Below are 20,677 nucleotides of genomic sequence, written 5' to 3'. Positions count from 1 at the left end.
TTTGCAATGTATAACGAAGTAGGTGGCCACTGTCTCTTTCCATAATAAAATGCAAAACATCAGGGTCATATGGATTACTAAAATTTTTATGTTGATATAATCATAATAAAAGCAAAATGATGTGGGGAGTTAAGTTTTGAGAGCCGTGGTCTGGCCTAATCTACTCAAAAGAATGTAAATATAACTTCATTATTAGAGAACTAAAAGAACACATTTCATGTGAGGTCACTATGGTTATTTTGTTTATTATTCATAGAATAACTTTGATTTCCTAAACACTGAAGTTTTTAATCATTAGGAAAACATTTATTTTACTGGCATTTTGTCCTCTTATTTCTATGAATTGCTACATTATACATAGAGGCATTCTAAAATTTTGAACTCCTTTGATAAAAGTTCTTAATTACTAAAATATAGCTTTATTTTACTATTATTAACTGACTGACCACACTTTATGTAATTGTGTGGGTTTTATGTGTTTTTCTTTTATTTGTGTGGGAGGCAAAGACATTTACTGTATATTGCAAAAATATTAAGAAAAAAATATTGGAACCATTCCCTGACATCTGTAACCCAAAATTATCTTTCCTTTTACAGCTGTATAGCATTTATAGCTTGTGGCCATATCACTAAGTTGTATAATTATCAATACAATTTATATGCTTATCTGCTATACTTCATAGATTTCCTTAAACAGGCAACTCAGCATCCCTAGATCATTTTTCTCACCATATTCTAAAGCTTTATTGTTTATACCTCACACTCAAACATTTGTTAAACTACATGGCTGACCAATATAGATTTCTGTGTTATTATAGAATTAAAAATATAGCTGCTTAGTATTTTTTTGCTAGTTGTGTTGTCAAATTGAGACCAATGAAATTAAAAATATAGTTGTACTCAGTAATGGGACTAATACACAATGGGATATTACTCAGCTATAAAAGGAATGCATTTGAGTTGGTTCTAATGAGGTGGATGAACCCAAAGCCTATTATTCAAAATGAAGTAAATCAGAAAGGGAAAGACAGATATCATATATTAACACATATATATATATGGAATCTAGAAAGATGGTACTGATAAACCTATCTATAGGTCAGCAGTGGAGATGCAGACATAGAGAACAGACTTTTGAACACAGCTGGGGAGAGAGAAGCTGGGATGATTTCAGAGAATAGCATTGAAACATATGCATTACCATGTGTAAAGTAGATAGCCAGTGGAAATTTGCTTTATGACACAGGGAACCCAAAGGCAGTGCTCTGTGACCACCTAGAGAGGTGGAATCGGGAGGGAGATGGGAGGGAGGTTTTAGAGGGAGGGGGCATTGTATACCTATGGCTGATTCATTTTGGTGTATGGCAGAAACCATCACAGTATTGTAAAATAATTATCCTCCAATTAAAAATAAAATAAAATAAATAATGAGGCTAAAAGATGAGTAAAATCACCTGCATTCAAGGCCCAGAACAAATTTCCTAAACATTGACTAATGTTTGGAAGTCTACTAATCAGCACACTGGACTTTCCTTCCACATTTCCCATACCCTTCAAGGCAATGAAAATAAAGATCATGCAAAAACTAATTCTTTTAAAGTAGAATGTTCCCCTCCAAGTCCAAAATGCATGGAAGTTAACAGTACTAATTGTTCAGTAATGACAATCTTATTGTGTGTGATCTCTAATAACATGCACATATTAAGGTCAAGAACTTCTAAAGAGAAAAGGTTATGTCTTTTGACCATTGACACCATCATTCCCCATCTTCCTATCTACCATTCACTTTTTCCTTGGTTTTGTGGGAATAGCCTATCTACCATTAAATTATGGTGCAAAAAGTGATGTCTTTGACTTAAAAATACTGTTTTACTTGGATATTGGCTGTGTTTTCTATGTAGAATTTTTTCCAATATAATTTTGTGATTTATATATATATTTTTTACCTGTACCTATATATTCCCATTTACAACACCTGATTATAAAGAAAATTTTCTGGGAAATTTTATAATTTTTTTAAACTTAGCAGCTACCCTAAAATATTTTACGTGTTGCTGCTGCTGCTAAGTCGCTTCAGTTGTGCCTGACTCTGTGAGACCCCATAGATGGCAGCCCACTAGGCTCCTCTGTCCCTGGGATTTTCCAGGCAAGAGTACTGGAGTGGGGGTGATTTTGCATGTTAGGTGTATCTAAATGAACATTTAAAGTCTTTGAGTGACTTCTTACTTAAACTTGAAGATTTTACCAGATACTTTCTCTTGAAGTGGATATTTAGTCTTTACCTAATCTGATGTGTGAGGTAAACCCTCTTCCTTTTCAGATTAGTAGGATTTTAATGAAGTCAAATTTAAATTGTGGGCTTCCAGGTGACTCAGTGGTAAAGAATCCCCCTGTCAATGCGGGAGACACAAGAGACATGGGTTCGATCCCTGGGTCGAGAAGATCCTCTGGAGGAGGAAATGGCAACCCCTCCAGTATTCTTGCCTGGAGAATCCCACAGACAGGGTAGCCTGGCAGGCTACAGTCCATGGGATTGCAAAGAGTTGGGCAAGACTAAGTGACTAAGCACACGCAAATTTATATTGCAGACTTTTATTGAAGACTTGCAATTTTATAGTCTGTCTGTGTAAATTGAATCATGCACTCAAAGGAACTTAGAGGTTATTTAAACCCAATATTTCACCCGTGTGTTAATCCTACTGAATCTGTTAAAAGTGATTATGTAGCTTCCGTTGATAGCTGTGCAGGCATACAGTGAACTTAGCATCTTACAAGTAGCTCATATTTTTCTTAGCCAGTTTCATTTGTTAGTTTATTTCAATATTGCCTAAGAGGGAAAACACCTGTGAATTTTATTAATCTGTGAATTGGAAACATTCATATCAGAAAGGCAGTTCTTTAACCTCTGTTGGTAAAGAATCTACCTGCCAATGCAGGAGATGCAGGAGATCCTAAGGAAATCTGCAGACCCAGTGAGGATAACCATGTGTACATCATGTGATGTGGGCTGAGGAAATCAGAAATCATGGGCACTGAAGTTGTAAGAAATTGGTAACTCTGATCTAGTGGCTGTTTGGCCTGGGCAAACAGAGGAAGCTGCCAGGCAGAGAGAGATGGAGCATATGCTCAGGACAAGCAATTACAACTATGTTATCATAATGACTTTCATTTATTGAATGCATACTGTCTCAGACACTATTCTAAGCACTTTATCTGTGGTATCTTGTCTAATACTGTAAGAATAGTACTGCTACTGCTTTTCTTTTTTAAAATTTTATTTATTTTTGGCTGTGCTGGGTCTTTGTAGCTATGCTCAGGCTTTTTCTCCTTGTGGTGTGCAGGATTCTCATTACAGTGGCTTCTCTTATTGCAGAGCACAGGTTCTAGGGTGCTAGGGCTTCAGTAGTTGTGGCACCCAGGATTAGTTGCCCCAAGACATGTGGGATCTTGCTGGACCAGGGATGAACCTGTGTCCCCTGCCTTGGCAGGCAGATTCTTAAACTGGCTCAGTGGTAAAGAATCTACCTGCCAATGCAGGAGATGCAGGAGACAGGGGTTCCATTCCTGGGTCAGGAAGATCCCCTGGAGAAGAGAATGGCAACCCACTCCATTATTCTTGCCTGGAAACTCCCATGGACAGAGGGGTCCAGAAGGCTACATTCCATTAGGTTGCAAAGAGTCAGACATGACTTAGCAACCAGGCACCCACACGAAGTTCACAAAGATCATAAATAATGGAGATAATATTTGTGACTAGACACTCTAACCTGGAAGTCCTCATTTTATTTCTTAGCTTATACTCAGCATCTGAACCATTCAGGGCTCTATACAGACAGAGAAGGCAGCTGCCTAACAACTCTGCAGCCGAGTTCTGTGTTGATCCTGTTTTTGTTTTTCTTCCCCTTTTCCTAAAGATGTCCGTGTGTTCATGCTAAGTCGCTTCAGTCTTGTCCAATTCTTTGCGAACCTGTGGACTGTAGCCCGCCAGGCTCCTCTGTCCATGGGATTCTCCAGGCAAGAATATAGGAGTGGGTTGTCATGCCCTCCTCCAGGGAATCTTCCTGATCCAGAAATGGAACTCCTCCTGACTCTTATGTCTCCTGCATTGGCAGGCAATTCTTTACCACCAGTGCCACCTGGGAGGCCCTTTCTTTAAACTAAATTGAGTGAATTTTGATTTCTTACAACCATAGATAACCTGCCCATGAGATCGATTTCATTATTCACTTTATTCTAGGTTTTGCCTACATGAAGAACTCTGAGTGTTATTATAGATTCATAGTTGGGACCCTAGATGCAAAGCACAAAACATCAACTTGGAAATTATTTACTGCTTCATATGAAAACCCTTTCTTCTGAAAAGGTCCAAGTAATTACTGAATTTATAATGAGATGTGTTTATAAAAAATTGCATATGAAGACAGTATAATGTGATCTGCAGTGGAATTAATATTAAGGATGCAGGCATCAACCGAGTGCCTTACCTATGGATTTAGAAGAGTTTTTGCTATGTGGTTTTCAAGAAGTGATAACATTTTTCTTGGCATTTTTATTAGCTAAGGAAGTTGATGATGAAGGTCCTTCTTTCTGATCACTTCCTGTTCTCGGTTTTGCAAAAAGAACAATATCTGTAGTTTTACTACTATAAAAACAGTATTGAATTAGACGTGTGTCTTGTTTGAAGGGAAGGAAAAAAAATTCATAAGAAAATGAATAAGGGCATGTGTAGAGGTGGAGGAAGTAGGAGGCAAACTTTTGTGAGGAAGAAAAATAAAATATACAGTAAGAATACATCTCAGAAGGGAATCATATTGGATTATTGATCAGAACATAAAATTATGTACAAAAATTCACCCCCTCCAAACTGGGAGAAATATTTATAATATTTTATTATTATTCATAATATTACTTAAAAAAATTGTGCTTCACACCAGTGTCTGAGTCTACAGTGTTTTGTTGGCTTTCCTTAGCTATGCATTTGGCCCACTGATTATATTTGCAAGCTCAGTTCAGTTCAGTTCAGTTCAGTTGCTCAGTTGTGTCTGATTCTTTGCGACCCCATGAATCACAGCACTCCAGGCCTCCCTGTCCATCACCAACTCCCGAAGTTCACTGAGACTTAGGTCCATCGAGTCAGTGATGCCATCCAGCCATCTCATCCTCTATCATCCCCTTCTCCTCCTGCCCCCAATCCCTCCCAGCATCAGAGTCTCTTCTAATGAGTCAACTCTTTGCATGAGGTGGCCAAAGTACTGGAGTTTCAGCTTTAGCGTCATTCCTGCCAAAGAAATCCCAGGGCTGATCTCCTTCAGAATGGACTGGTTGGATCTCCTTGCAGTCCAAGGGACTCTCGAGAGTCTTCTCCAACACCACAGTTCAAAAGCATCAATTCTTTGGCGTTCAGCTTTCTTCACAATCCAACTCTCACATCCATATATGACTACTGGAAAAACTATAGCCTTGACTAGACGGACCTTTGTTGGCAAAGTAGTGACTTACATGCTTGCATTCATGAACTTGCATCTCCCAACCTTGTGTTCTTCTGTTCTTAGGGTTGCTTTGTGCTTGGCTTCACATACTGATTGTAGAAATCTTTGGAACCCTGGTTCTCTGTGAGTACTGGAACGCCACCATGCTCTTTACAGTCTTCTCTGGGTAGAGGAATCCTTGAAACAATCCATGAAATCAAACAGTTCATCTGTTTCTCCCCAGGCCAAGTGGCCGTTCTCCTGTTCAAATCTGGTTAAAAGCATGGACTGTGCCACACAGTCAGAGATATGTCAAAAAACAAGGACTGCAGCCTAAATTTCAAATACTAGAGACTGAAGTCTATAGCCTTGCCTAAGGGAACACCTTGATCTTTGAACCTTTATTGTGTTGTTTTGTACAAGGCATTCTCCGTACTAGTTTGTTGTGGATATAAAGCAACTAGCAAAAAACTTACATTTGGATTTATTTTCTAATCAATAACTTTCTGATAAACACATTTATTTTCTAATAAATAAGTTTCCTTGGCCCAGAAGCTGAAGCCCTGCTACTCTAGAGTGGATCATGATGGTGGTGGCTGCAACCTTACCTAGATTTAAGATTATCACCCATCGTGCATTTCCATCGATGGGACCATAATCCTGATTCATGGCATGAACTCTTCCTAATTATGACTAGTAATACTCATATGTCCTCTAATATTTAATCTGACTCGAATGTCCCAATTTTTTTTTGCAGATGTCTAATTCTATTTAGTTGTATCAGAACTGCCAAGCTGCTAATTGTTTTTCTCTTGTTCTTAGATTACAAGGACCTTGAGAGGTGAAATCATATCATAGTTCTTGAAATTTATACACAGACTGTTCTGCATTGTTTGTTTCTTTCTGGCAAACAAAGTCAACTTCTAGAATCACTGGCATGGACTCAAACTGCCTTGGCTGCGTATGATCAAACTATCACATTACTGTTTGACATATTGCGATGCTATTTAATAGCTAGTTTAAACTTTTTTTGAAGTTGTTTAGTATGTTTGCTGTTTTTTAATATACCACAATAAAAGGCCAAAATTCCTTAATTGCTTCTCTTACAATTTGGTTAAAACTAAGACTTAGTTCAAATTAGACAACTTGGGTGTGTGGTATGAGTATAGTTTTGTTTCAGTGTTTAAGGTACATAAACACAGTTTTGTAAATTTGTTTTTTTTTTTTTTTAATGTGAAAACTTCTTTTTTCTATACAGAAGGTAGGAAAGTATGATTTTCTTTTTTTTTTTTTATTCTCTCCATTTGGGCAAGGGTCAGGAAGTGGATGGTGCACAGAGAAATACCTACTCATGTTAATTCAAGGATAGAAATTTGTCTTTGCATTGAGGGAATTGCATTTCAGTTGTATTTTCAGTATTTCCTCATGTTTGTGACTTTATCTACATTTTCCATTCCACCCCCCAGTCACACACATCTTGTGTTCTCTGACTCTTTGGATTGAAACAAATATGAAATTAATTCCCTCATTCCCACCACATTCTACACTTGCATAAGTGTCCTGTGTGCCTCCCAAGTGTGTGTGCTCAAGTAAGGTAAAGATAAATTGTTAAGTAAGCTGGAGAACTGTCTTTTAATAAAGGATAAGCTAACATTAGAAATATCTATTTAATTACATGTTCAAACATTATTATCAGCCTACTTATATGTTGCTGTGATACTGTCCAAACCAGTGTAATCTTCCTTCTAGGCTGAAAAACATGTTGCCCCCCTCCTACTCTTGCTGATTTAAAACAGAACACAGAAATTTGTCTAACGTTTCAGTCTAATCTATTTCATATATTGATGGGATAAACGAGACTGTATTTATTTTGGTCATCAAACAGAATAGAGTACCCAATATATCTTTTAATCATTTTTCTATATGATTATCTTTTTGTTGGTTAGAAAGAGTCTTTATATACCTCATGTATTCTTTATGTACACATATAAATAAATTACATATGTATATAAATATTATATATACCTTTCTTCAAGTTAAGGCTTTCTTTTTTATTTTCTATATAGCATCTTTTGATAAATGGTGCTTAATTTTAATAGCTAAATTCATCAGTTATTTTCACCCTCCTTTTTGTTTGTTTGTTACTCCTTGCTTACTACATCCTTTCCTGGTCCCAAGGTCAAAGATACTATTGTAAATGTCTCTTGGTTCTGTCCAATAAACTTGTATGCAATGATGGAAATATTTTATACCTGCCACTGCCCAATATGGTAGCCACTAACTACATGTTACAGCTGAGCAATTGACATGTGAAAATGATTGAGGAGCTAAATTTTAAAGTTTAATTTCAATTAATTTACATTTGAATTTAAACAGCCTCTTGTGGCAATTGACTATTGTATTGGCTAGCTCGGCTATGGCATTGTTTTATCATGAAGGGTGATTATTTTTACCTTATGTTCATTTTTCTTCAGGATGTAAGGGGAAAACTTAGTCTCATATTTTCCCATATGGATGATGACTTGGCTTAGAGCAACAGTTTTTTTTTTTTTTTTTTCTACTGATTGATAATACCAGTTTTGAAATTAAAATAATTTGTGAGTGTGTTTCCTGACTTTCCTTTGTGTTCCTTGTTGAATTCATCTATCCTGGTACTAGTGCCTCTCACTGTCAGTCATCACAGCTATATAATGAGCCTTGATATTTAGTCATGCACATACCACTCCTCTGGTTCTGTTTCAGAAATAACTTTGCTATTCTTGGCCTTTGATCTTTCAATACATTTTAGACTCAGGTTTTCAGGTTAAAAAAAATGGGATTTTTCATTACAATTGAATCCATACATCTACTTATGATATTGAAACTTTTATGAGAGTGATTTATCTCTATTCATTCATGTCTTCTTTCATGGCTTCTTTGTGCTTTTAATCTATGAAGGATTTGGTATAGTTTGTTATATTTTAAAGGAAGAACTATTCCTTGAGGATACTATGTATGTTGCTTTTTAAAAATCACATATTCTATCTAATCTCTCAAACTGCTAGCATTAAGTATGATGTTACAGGTTTTTGTTTAATTTTTTGTTGTTATAGATACCAGTTAAGGCATTTTTCTTCAGTTTTAATTTGGTAGAATTTTGAGATGATTTTAAAATTTTACTTTATTGTGATGAATTATTGTAATTGGTTTTAAAATATTTACTGATTTATTGTTTGTCTTTTGGCCTCAAGTATTCAGAATTGAATTAAAGACTAATCATAATCTTTAGGTTGTGACATGCTCTCATCATTCATAAATGAAGTGAAGTCGCTCAGTCGTGTCTGACTCTTTGCGACCCCGTGGACTGTAGCCCACCAGGCTCCTCTGTCCATGGGATTCTCCAGGCAAGAATACTGGAGTGGGTTGCCATTTCCTTCTCATCATTCATAGCTGTGTTTAATTACGTTAATATAATTAAAACTAACAAACCCAGCAACCAATTCAAGAATCAGAACATTAACAAAAATCAAAACTTACCTATGTGCATCTTCCTGGTCTCATTCTTTGATTATTATCCACTCGTTACTCCTCCCCTTTCTAGAGCTAAGCACTATTGGAAGTTTTATATTTTTTTATCCATTTGCTTTGCTTTTGTTCGGTTTTAGTAAGTTATATTTTGGAAAATTTTGTTTTAATGTTTAGTTCTTATACAGTTCTTCATGGTCCTTTACTCTTTAATGATATTTTAATCCTTTCCTATTTAAAATGTACTCAATTTATATGTTTAATTTAGCTATCTAATGTATTTATGGACCAGATTATACATCTGTAGTTTCTTCTGGTTTTTGCTTAATAATGCCTTGCAAATAAGTGTCACTTGGATCTTCATCATTTGAGAATTATTTGAAACTTTAACTAAGTTGGATTTCTAGTTAAGAGAATTTGTATTTCCTTTTTCCTGGGTCAGGGGCATTACCTAATACTATAAGCTGTTTTTAGATGTTTGAACCACCTTGGTAGTATGAAATTGGAGGGCAAAGTCATGTGAGGATTACTGTTGGTCACGAATCGTCAGGTGATATTTTTTTGTTCCCCATCACCAGTGCCAAATTTAGAGGCAGACTGGTTCCTTTGCAGTTGCCAGCTGTGTTGTGTGTGTATATGTAGCACTGCAAGCTTGCAAACTTATTTCTGGTACAATGACGATAGTTTTATTGGGTCACAGGAGGGCATATCACCCTTTAGACTTTCCATCTCTGGCTGACCTTGGGTTGTGTGATCTATTGCAAACACCCAAAGGCTGTGAAATCTCAAGTCCAAGTCTACCTATTTCATCAAATGTCCCAAGAGGAAACCTGAATAAAGCAGTCTTAACCACTTGGTTTCCCCTTTCAGTTAGTTTCATTTACTGGATATTTCTTACTTTCCAGTTTTATGTACCCAAAAAAGCTACTTATATGTACATAAAACTTCTATTCTTTTTATGTACATTTTTTAGTTGCTTTCAATGGAGGGATTTTTATGTTGTAAAGGACAGAGACATGTACAAATTAAGTAATAAACTCAGTAATTGGAAAACCAGGGGATTTTTCTTGGAGGCTAATTTCAGGAAGTCTGTTAGGTCTGGCTGGAATGGTAACACAGGCCTGATTTTCCCCATAGTCTTTTGATTTTCCTTTCTGTTGCAATACAAAACTACCTCACACTTTCAGTGTCCAGCACTAACCAACTGACTCAGTGTCTCCATCTATCACTTCAAATTCTTGAGACAGAAGATAAACTTGTCTTCACCTCACCTATAGATGGTAATATGGTAGTATACTATTTAAGGAAAATATGCTGCAATGGTTAGATCAATGGTTCTGTATGCAGAAGCAGCTAGACTGGCTGGATTTGAAGCTCAGCTCCAAATCTTTCTAGCCTTGTAATCCTAGGAAACTTTCTTCATGACTCTGTGACAGTTTCTTTATCAGGAAATGAGAATGATGATAATAGTCCCTACCTCATAGTTATGATGAGGGTCAAATGAGCATATAAAGAATAAAAAGCAAGAGTAGTGCCTTGGATATAGTGGCTACTCAATAAGTATTAGTTATTTCTTTCCTGTCCTCACTTGATGTAAGCCCTGGTCTAATTGGCTGTGGCCTGGGGTTAGGATCATGTGGTACCTAGGTATGTTCTAACTAGTAGGTCTACCTAGGTGTGTTCCTTCATCATCATTGAGAAGCAGGTTGAAAGAAAGAAAGGCAATAGCAAATTTGCCTAATATAGATTGGTGAAATAGAAAAAAACAATTTGTCAGTTTGGGAAAAACGTTTTTAATATTGTTTCTTTTATATAAAAATATAATTGAATACTGGGGCTTCTCAGATGGCACTAGTGGTAAAGAACCTGCCTACCAGTGCTGGAGACAAAAAGGACAAGGGTTCAATCCCTGGGTCAAGAATATCCCTTGGAGGAGGGCATGGCAACCCACTCCAGTATTCTTGCCTGGAGAATCCCATGGACAGAGGAGCCTGGCGGGCTACAGTCCATAGGATTGTGAAGAGTCAGACATGACTGAAGCAACTTAGCATGAATGCAAGCATACTTGAATAGTAGAATTGTTACCTAAAAAGATAGATTAAAAAAAAATACATTGAGCTATATTATATAGCCTCTTATACCTGAAAATTTTCCTATAGCAATTAATCATATACTTATTTCATTTATTTATTTATTTTTTGCTTCACTAGGTCTTTGTTACTGTGCATGGGCCTTTTCTAGTTGAGGTGAGCTGGGCCTACTCTGTTTCAGCGCACAGGCTTCTCACTGCTGTGGCCTCTTGTGGAGCACAGGCTTAGGCACATGGGCCTCAGTAGTTGCAGCACAGGAGCTCATTATTGTGACTCGAGTGTCCTAGAGTGAGTGGGCTCCAGTAGTTGGGGCACATGGGCTTAGTTGCCCCACAGCATGTGGGATCCTCCCAGACTACAGATTGAACCCGTGTCCGCTGCATTGGCAGACAGGTTCTTATCCGTGTACCACCAGAGAAGTCCAGTCATATACTTGTTGACAATCTGTTATATATGAAACACTATTATATAGGAGAGCAAAAATGAGGTAAAACAGAATATGTTAGTAGCTGTAATTGCAGATTATAGCAGTAGAATCATAAACATTTTATAGAAGAAAGTTTTATTCTTTGACTAAATAATTCTAGGAAATCCTAAAACATTTCAAGGAATCATTTTCTCTGTCTTTTTAAATGCCTGAGGTTGTTTTTGGTTTTTGACTTTTTTTCTTTCTGGTGGTTTTGTTTGTTTTTTAAGACATAAACACATGACATAAAAGTAAAGGTCTGGACTTAGCCTAATTCCCCACAAATTAGTACATGCAGTTATGTTCTGAGCTATTTCTAAGCCCTTGGTAACCTAAAAATGAGTATGTGATGTGTGAAAGTCACTCAGTCACGTCCGACTCTTTGCGACCCCATGGACAATATAGTCCATGGAATTCTCCGGGCCAGAATACTGGAGTGGGTAGCCTTTCCCTTCTCCAGGGAATCTTCCCAACCCAGGGATCGAACCCAGGTCTCCCGCATTGCAGGCGGATTCTTTACCAGCTGAGCCACAAGGGTAAATAAAAACTAACCATGATTTCATTTGTATAGTCTTTTACGACTGATCCACCCCATTTTTTCACTGATTCATGTCATCAATTCGGTGAGGTGGGTCAGTCGATAATCCTCTTCATTTTACAGATGAATGCAACTGAGGGATTTTCAGTGACTCACAGTCACATAACAGATACACAGGAAAGAGAGCTGTTAATCAAATATAGGATTCCTGAATACAAGTTCCAGATTCTTCCAACAGCTTGCCAGTAACCAGTGTGGTCACAGAAATGGATATATTGCTCTCAGTGTGTTAGAGAATTCTCCTGAATTCAAGAGTTTTGCCTCTGGATTCAGGCTCACAGCTGATGACAACTTGGTTAGATTGAGAAGCCAAGAAAGCAAGTCTGATAAAAGCAAAAGGGATATAAATTTTAACCAGGAGAACTTTAATTCCTTTGCTACTGAGTCAAATATATTTAAACTTTCCATCTGAATATATGCTATGTGGGAGTTCAATGTGTACCAACAAGAGACAACACTTACAAATATTATTTAATATTGGGTTTTTTTTTCTAGTCTGGAGAACATGGAAAGGAGTGCTTGAAAGTTCTTGACCTTTACATGCAGAATGTATAAATTAATTCATGTTATTACTTCAGTTTCACAGCTGGTTTCCTTGTAAATAAAACTTTCCCCTCATTAGAAAGTAAGCCAATCTTGAACTTCCGCATGGGTCTCAATCACTTACATCTTGCTGTGCTGCATACATCAACCTGGAGCCCAAGAGAATTTATGCACAATTGATGATCTTAGCTAGAAAGAATTTCCCATGGCTTTATGTCACAACTTCAATGATGAAAACATTGATTTTTTTTTTATGTTTCATTAGAAATACATTCCTTTAGAAGTACATAAAATTTGTAGGCCACTGTTTAGATTTCAGGGTGAAAGTGAAGTAAAAGTCGTTCAGTCATGTCCAACTCTTTGCAACACCATGAATTATACAATCCATGGAATTCTCCAAGCCAGAATACTGGAGTGGATAGCATTTCCCCTTCTCCAGGGGATCTTCCCAACCCAGGGGTCGAATCTAGGTCTTCCGCATTGCAGGCGGATTCTTCACCAGCTGAGCCACAAAGGAATTCCAAGAATACTGGAGTGGGTAGCCTATCCCTTCTCCAGGGGATCTTCCCAACCCAGGGATCGAACCCAGGTCTCCTGCATTGCAGGTGGATTCTTTACCAACTGAACTATCAGGGAAGCCCTGAGCTATAAAGTGAAAATCCATTTCTTCTATAAACTATGTTATCATGCAGTTAGCTATGTATGTGTATCGTGTGTATCTATCTTTTGGTTTTTATTTATTTATTTTATGTCATTAATGTTTGTCATTTTTTTATGATGTTTGTCATTAATTTTACTGGAGAGAAACTTTAGTTTCCTGAAGAAATTTCTTACCTTAAAGTAAAAAACTGTTTTTGCCCACAAACCTTCAGAGGAAGTTATAATTAAATATAGGTACTTCCTTTGGATAAATTTGTCATGTTTACCCAGTTCCCACTTTTATTAATACATTTTTATACCTTTAGACAATCTTCCTCCCTGCCTTGGTTTCTTTCCCAGGCTTTACTTTTTCTGTCACTTAACACTGATTATGTCTAAAACCTCTGCTTCTGTCTTGCCTTGCTCATAATTTCAGTGACAAGCTGGTGGTTTCTGGTCTACAAGTCTTGCCCTAACTGACCTCTTATTGCAGTCCTGCATAGCTATTGCCTGTATGGTGTCCTTCCATTCACACTGGGCAGATATTGCAGACCCATTAATAGCCACCCAATCTTCCACACTGGGAACACCAAGATCATTCGGGACATTTCTTACCATCTAGTACAACCAATTTTTATCAAACCCTTAAGACTGGAGCTATATCCTTGATTTCAACATTTTTTCCCATTCCTGATTCTGCTACTTTACATATGTTTATAATTTCCCACTTAAATTACACTGCAGTTCTCTATGCTGTTTTGTTAATTATCCATATTGCTATCAAAGGAATTTTACTGAAAAACAAATCTAATCATACCTTTTCTCATGCTTCCAAACCTATATTGAACTCCCTTTACTGTTGTTATCCTCAACTTTCCTTGCTTTCCTTTTGCTCTCAAGCACCAGCATCATATGTTATCAGTTTCTATTCCTGCCCCTTCTGATCATGTATCCAGTGATCAGGGCCATCATGAGCTAGAACAGGAATCATGCCTCTGAACATTCTACTCTTTATATCTGAATTGACTTCTTAAACCTTCTCTGAACTGTGTGTTTCATGACTCAGTTCAATTCTCATTTCCTCTATGAAATCATGCCAGTCCCATATGAAGCATGCATTGCTTTCATAAGAACTTAATCTACCCCTGTCGTAACTTTTAGCACATTTGACTGTAAATGTCTACTTATATGTCTATCTCCTCCACTAAGTAGTAAGGAAAAAAATCATTTCTGTGTGTGTGTGTGTGTGTGTGTGTATGTTTTAACCCACATCAGGGACTGAACCTGTGTCTCCTGCATTGGCAGGCTGATTCTTCACTGCTTATAGCCACCAGGAAAGTCCCCTTTCATTTTTTATACACCACTGATCCTCCAACAGAATGATGGCTTTCTTGTGGTCTCTTTCCTTGATGGGATACCTTTCCTCTTAGGGAAGCTCGTAGTCCTTGCTTGGCGCTCAACATTAAGTGGCATATATTGGTTAACTAGTGAAACACTCAAACTGAGCAGATTTTCTGCCTTTCATAGATTAAAATATAATATTGAACAGTATTTTGACATAGTTGGAAGACATACTTCAGAAACACTGTTTACTAGTGTTATTAAAATTGGCACCTCACAAACCTTTTTGAAATTGTTTCCTTACCTGCAAAAACCTGGTGGTGAAACCTCTCTTAGCAGAATTGCTACATAATGAGTGAAACACACATTGAAATTTCTCGGCTCAGACTGGGGTGCTCCAGATAAGTCAGCTCCTTTCTCCCAATTGATGGCTGTGGACTAAACGGTGAAAATGATTCTTACTAGCACAGAATCAGATAGTACTATGAGAAAACCTAACAGTGACTTTGTGACCTCAAGTTTTGAAAGTTATTATGTTGATGGAATATACATGCGTTTAACCTTCAATAATTTTTTCACAATAACTGTTTCATAATAAACTTGTAAATTTAGACTTGTACCTTTCCAGGTGCTGAACATTAAGCTAATTCTGTCATAAAAGGATTAAATAATTAAAGTCAGTGGTTTCTTGGTATCCATGGGGGAAGGCCTTGAGTTTCCTTTTTGTCAAGTCACATAAAAACGTAAAATATAATACATTTGTTTCGAGGACAAGTAGCTGGAAGACTTGACTGTATGTTTACTGTATGCTTTTTAAACAGGAGATATTTATAGCTATGTATTAATTACTTAGGTAGTCAGCTTACTTTTGATTAAAATCCAAACTTAGAAATTTTAAATTTAGACTAGTTTTAAGGTTGAGGGTGAGGTAGAGATTGATGGAAATGTGTTTTCCTGCTGCATCAGTTTGGATTCCTGAAGAGTTTGACATACTACAAGGCTATTTCTTCAACAGTTATTAGGAATTGGATTTATTTTCTTCCTGAGTTTAGGCTTATAGCTCAGGCAAAGACATAAGCTCTTCTGCTGCTAGAATAGGCCTTTGGGAAGAAAATACATCCCATTCTGAGCTTTTGTTTGTAGCAAAATGTCAAGTCAGTTACCTACTGAACACAAACCTCAAGAATTCTGGGAAATCAAACCTGAAATAGATGGAGACAGAGGCTTCCCTCGTGGCTCAGTGGTAAAGAATCTGCCTGCTAGTGCAAGGAGATACTGATCCCTGATCCGGGAAGATCCCACGTGCTGCGAAACAACTAAGCCCGTGCACCACGACTATTGAGCCTGTGCCCTAGAGCCCGCAAGCTGCAACTACTGAGCCCATGGGCTGCAACTTTTGATTGCAACTATTGATGCTGGCATGCCCTAGAGCCTGTGCTCTGCTACAGGAGAAACCACCACAATGTCTCATGCAGATAAGCACACACACACACACACACACACACACAAACTCATTTAACCTCCTTAGGATCATGAATCAGATTTCCTTTATATATATATATATATATATATATCTCTCTCCACAAAAACCTCTGTGTAGTAGAGTGCTTTGAGCCTAGGCACCAGATCAAAGAGTAGCTCCCGCTCACTACAACTGAAAAAAAGCTTGTGCAGCAATGAAGACCCAGCACAACCAAAAAATAAATAAATAAATAGACGGTGACATCTGCCAGGAGAAGAAAATTGGTATCGGATTTAACAAGGCCTAGTAATGCAGTTATATTAAGATTCAGATAATCAACAGGAAATATTATGGTTCATGCTGTATTATTAATATTATTGTATGTAAATTCCTCGCTAATTCATTTCAAACATACATTAAGTACTTTACTCAAAGCACTCTACTACATAGAGGTTTTTCTGGAGATATATATATAAGTAAAGAAAATCTGATTCATGATAGTAAGGAGATTAAATGAGTGTGTGTGTGTGTGTGTGTGTGTGTTTGCATGTTTATATGTGTGTGTGTGCGTGTGGGTTGGTGGGGGAGGTTGGGTCAGGGATAGGGAGAATTAAAAAAAAATGATTATAGTGGAATATAAGTACAAAGAAAGATACACAAGAAAGAGAAACAGATCTGAGAAGGGAGGAGTCGCATGTTGATGGGAAGGTAGCTTTGCATCTGAGCCTTAGAGGTAAATGAGTTGAGTGAAAGATACACTAGCAGAGAGAAGACTGAGGCCTAAGTACATAGGCCAGGGAAGAGAAGGTTGAATTAATTCACCTCCGTTGTAGTTTATATGGATTGGAGTAAAATTCGAGTGTGCGTGCTATTTCTCAGTCATGTCTGACTCTTTGCGACCCCATGGACTGTAGCCTACCAGGCTCCTCTGTCCAGAGGATTCTCTGGGCAGGAATACTAGAGTGGGATGCCATGCCCTCCTCCAGGGGAATCTTCCCAACCCAGGGATGGAACCCATGTCTCAGGCATCAGCAGGGATTCTTTACCACCAGCACCACCTGGGAAGCCCTGGGAATAAAACAGATTGAAGCTAAATGTTAGAATTTGGTATTATTTCACTATTAGAGATGTTAGATTTAACAGAGTGTGCATTTAAATTTGTAACTTAAAGTAGAAAAGGGAGGGAATCCTGTTTCCAACCCTGATTTTCTTTAGATTCTTTAAACTGATCTAGGTTTCTTGGTCTCAATATTATTGATATTTTGGACTGGGTAATTCCTTTTTTGGGGATGTTTAGAAGCAGCCCTGGCCTTAACCCAGGTCTAGGATTAGAGGGAGGCAAGGGAGGCAGGTAGGCCATGGTGTTTAAGGAGGCAATCACTCTTGCGGTCATGTGAACTTTAATCTTGAGTGTGGATAACCTAAGAGTGAGTAAGTGCCTCCTTAAATTTGGAGCTCTGGGAACCTCCCATGCCTGTCACAGTCCTGGCACTGCCTCTGTCCACTGGAAGCCAGTAGCTCCCTCCCAGCTGTGACAGCCAAATAAGTCTCCACATATTGCCAGACATCCTTGGGGAAACAAAACCACCCAGGTTAAGAACCACTGCAGTTTTACTGGAATAACAGCATATTTCTTTTTCATTTGTAAAATGGCAAGAGGAGCAGCCAGCAGTGTGATGGAATTCAACTGAAAGGTAGCAACTAAATACAGATGGAATTTGGGCTGAGACACACTTGGGGAGTAAGATTTGAAGAGAGAGCTGTGGGAAGAGGCTGCTGTGATTAATGGGCTGATAGGCATTGGCATTAGGAAGAGACAAGGGTTTGTATGAAAGTTACCTAAAGGTGAAGGATCCATCCTGCTGTTAATAATCTACCTGACTTCTAGGCCTCGGCTGCACTGAAGAATAATAACTTTGCTGTCAGTCTTGGGGTCGATATGATGAGACTTCCAACTATGTTTTCCTGGTCCTTGTACAAATGCTCAAAAAAAAAAAAATCTACAGCGTGCTTGTACTTTATTTTCTTTTTATAAAACTAGGCTGTCTTCTTGGTTAATACATCACTGTGCTTATATTTGCTATGATCAGTTCTACCCTGCCCTTCTCTATTCTATTTTCTTGGGCTCTGGGGAAGCTGTGACACTTGGGGATGTGCAGTTTGTGCAGTGTGGTTACTAAGGTTACAGATACTTAGACCCTAGCAGACTACTAACCTTATCAGTTAGTATGAGATCACAAAGGCATGTCATATTATATGTGTTTTCATGGTAAAGGTTAGATACAAGTGATATGGCTAATTAATGTTTAGCAATGGGGTTTGAAGCCTAAAATTCCAGGGTCCTCATATTCAATCATATTCAAGCATATAGCTCCATATACTTTTGTGACACTTACCACAAAATTTGCCCTGTGATAATAAATTAAACGAGTGTTAGAGCTCACTCATATGTGCCAGGCAGTGTCCTGTGTGTTTTATTTGCATTTATTGTTCCAGTAACCTTAGGTGGTGGTTCATATTGTTATCTCCATTTCATGGATGTGGAAAATAAACTTAGCCAGTTTCTTTAATTTGCCCACAGTCACAGGGTTAGGATCACTTGATTCCAGATCTGCCAGCTCTTGAGTGCATGTTCTTAACTGTTACTTCAGGTCTGCATGTAAATGACCTTGTAGGTTGTACAGGGCACAACTCCAGGTATCCCAATATACACTGTACACATTACAAGTGCTTCAAGAGTGTCTTGGTAGGTACACACACAGAGTGAATTCTAGTGCTTTGAAGTATTATTTCCTTTTAAATTTTTATTGAATGGTATACAATGAGGGATGGGAATATGAGGAGTGATTCCCTTCCTTCCTCCCTCCTTCCATCTTTTCCTTCCTTCCTTCTTCCTTGTGAGGACAAGCCTAAATGTAAATTCATTTGAGGAAAGGATGGGATTCAGCTGAAAGATTGTTCCTTACCTATTGTGATTTCCCAAATTCTAGTGTAGCTGATGCTCTTCAGGAATGAAACTACCTCTTTAGAACTCTCCTTCAGCTAGTGTTAGTGAAAATTGTATAATACCACCCGAGTTCCCTATCTGAGGCCTGAGGCTAGAATATTCTCTCACTGTTATTTATTATTGTCATGGAGCCATTAGCTTTTGCCATTAGAAGCTATACTTATACTAAAGGTGTTACAGCTGGATGTATGTGCTCCAAATTCTCATTATAGGCTGCTGACCTCTCCCTATAAATCTCATCTTGGAGTTATCAGCTTTCTACTTGTTGGCTCTAATTGGAAAGTTCTCTGCTATATCCAGGTACAAAATGTACTATCAGAGCTTGAATTTCTGCCCCTTATTAACATTGCCTTTGTGACTTATTTCCTCAATTCTCCTTCCACTGGCAATCCAGCTGAAACAAATTCCTCGGTTTTATATACAAAGTGAGCTTGTGGTAGAACACATTACAAATCATACAGTGCAATAAACGAGAGCACAGTCTAATACTTTTACCATTAGAGAATATTAAAATGTCCTTTACTTTACTAATTAATTACTTGCACACCACTTTTTCACTTAATACTCTAGAAATAAATTCCTGCATTTTTCATCAGTTTGAAACTCATTTACAGTTGAAAATCCAAGTGTCAGATATACAATAGAAAATTCCATGAAGAGTTTGTGAGGAGTTGTGTTATAATTTCCTGAAACATACTACACTTCAGATGGTGTCTAATGTTATGGATATGGAAACTAAAGACTGTGTAATCCAGAAATGGCAAAGGGAATGTTTGTGACTTGATTCATCTTTCCATCAGAAATAAATATTTCCCTGAGCAAATAATTTAGAATTTCCAGATATTTAAGCTGGTGAATTTCTCAGTGATATATCATTATATCCTTTTTTTGAGATAGGAAGTATATATACCAAACTTAGAAACTTCTGAACTTTCAAACATTCCTGTTCTAGGATCTTTATATACGATAATAATGGCATACCTGAAATCAGTGTTACTCAGAAAGATTTGGCCTAAGTTCATACTTTATATCTTCAGTTTCAGTTCAGTTTAGTTTCTCAGTTGTGTCCGACTCTCTGCGACCCCATAGACTGCAGCATGCCAGGCCTCCCTGTCCATCACCAACTCTCAGAGTCTACCCAAACTCATGTCCATTGAGTCAGTGAGGCCATTGAACCATCCCATCCTCTGTTGGCCCCTTCTCCGTCTGCCCTCAATCTTTCCCAGCATCAGGGTCTTTTCAAATGAGTCAGTTCTTTGCATCAGGTGGCCAAAGTATTGGAGTTTCAGCTTCAACATCAGTATATATTTAAATTTCTAAACAATTACTTCACAAATTTCAACCAAAAAGTACTTACTTTGAAACAATTGTGTAGAGTATGCTGAATGTGAGTTTTGTTTTCTTAGGTTTTATTTTTTTCTGTTAAAAATTGATTAAGCAATTTTTTAATAAATGAAGCTCAAGCTTCATGAGGCCATGAGGTAAAATGATCAAAACTGTACAATTTATAAATTAAGACCTATGTAGAATTATATTATTTCCAAGAAATTAAACAAGAA

The 20,677-nt window shown here is 37.6% G+C and overlaps 1 protein-coding gene across 7 annotated transcripts in view; it reads left to right on the top strand.

Moving 5' to 3' along the window:
• SLC16A7 (solute carrier family 16 member 7) overlaps positions 1-20,677 on the top strand; it is a 194,925-nt gene that overhangs the window by 20,831 nt on the left and 153,417 nt on the right. Inside the window, exon 1 of one of the 7 annotated variants that reach the window (XM_070789373.1) lies at positions 16,733-17,805. The exons of 5 other annotated variants lie outside the window; for them this stretch is intronic. The gene's annotated coding sequence lies outside the window, so the exon portion shown is untranslated. Of the gene's footprint in view, positions 1-16,732; positions 17,806-20,677 lie in introns of those variants that run through there. One more of the 7 variants, XM_070789372.1, reaches the window with a different exon arrangement.

This window comes from Bos indicus, chromosome 5, assembly GCF_029378745.1.
Source record: "Bos indicus isolate NIAB-ARS_2022 breed Sahiwal x Tharparkar chromosome 5, NIAB-ARS_B.indTharparkar_mat_pri_1.0, whole genome shotgun sequence".
NCBI classification, from domain to species: domain Eukaryota; kingdom Metazoa; phylum Chordata; class Mammalia; order Artiodactyla; family Bovidae; genus Bos; species Bos indicus.
Note: the sequence above shows the minus strand (reverse complement) of the source record. Positions and strands in the feature narration are given on the sequence as shown.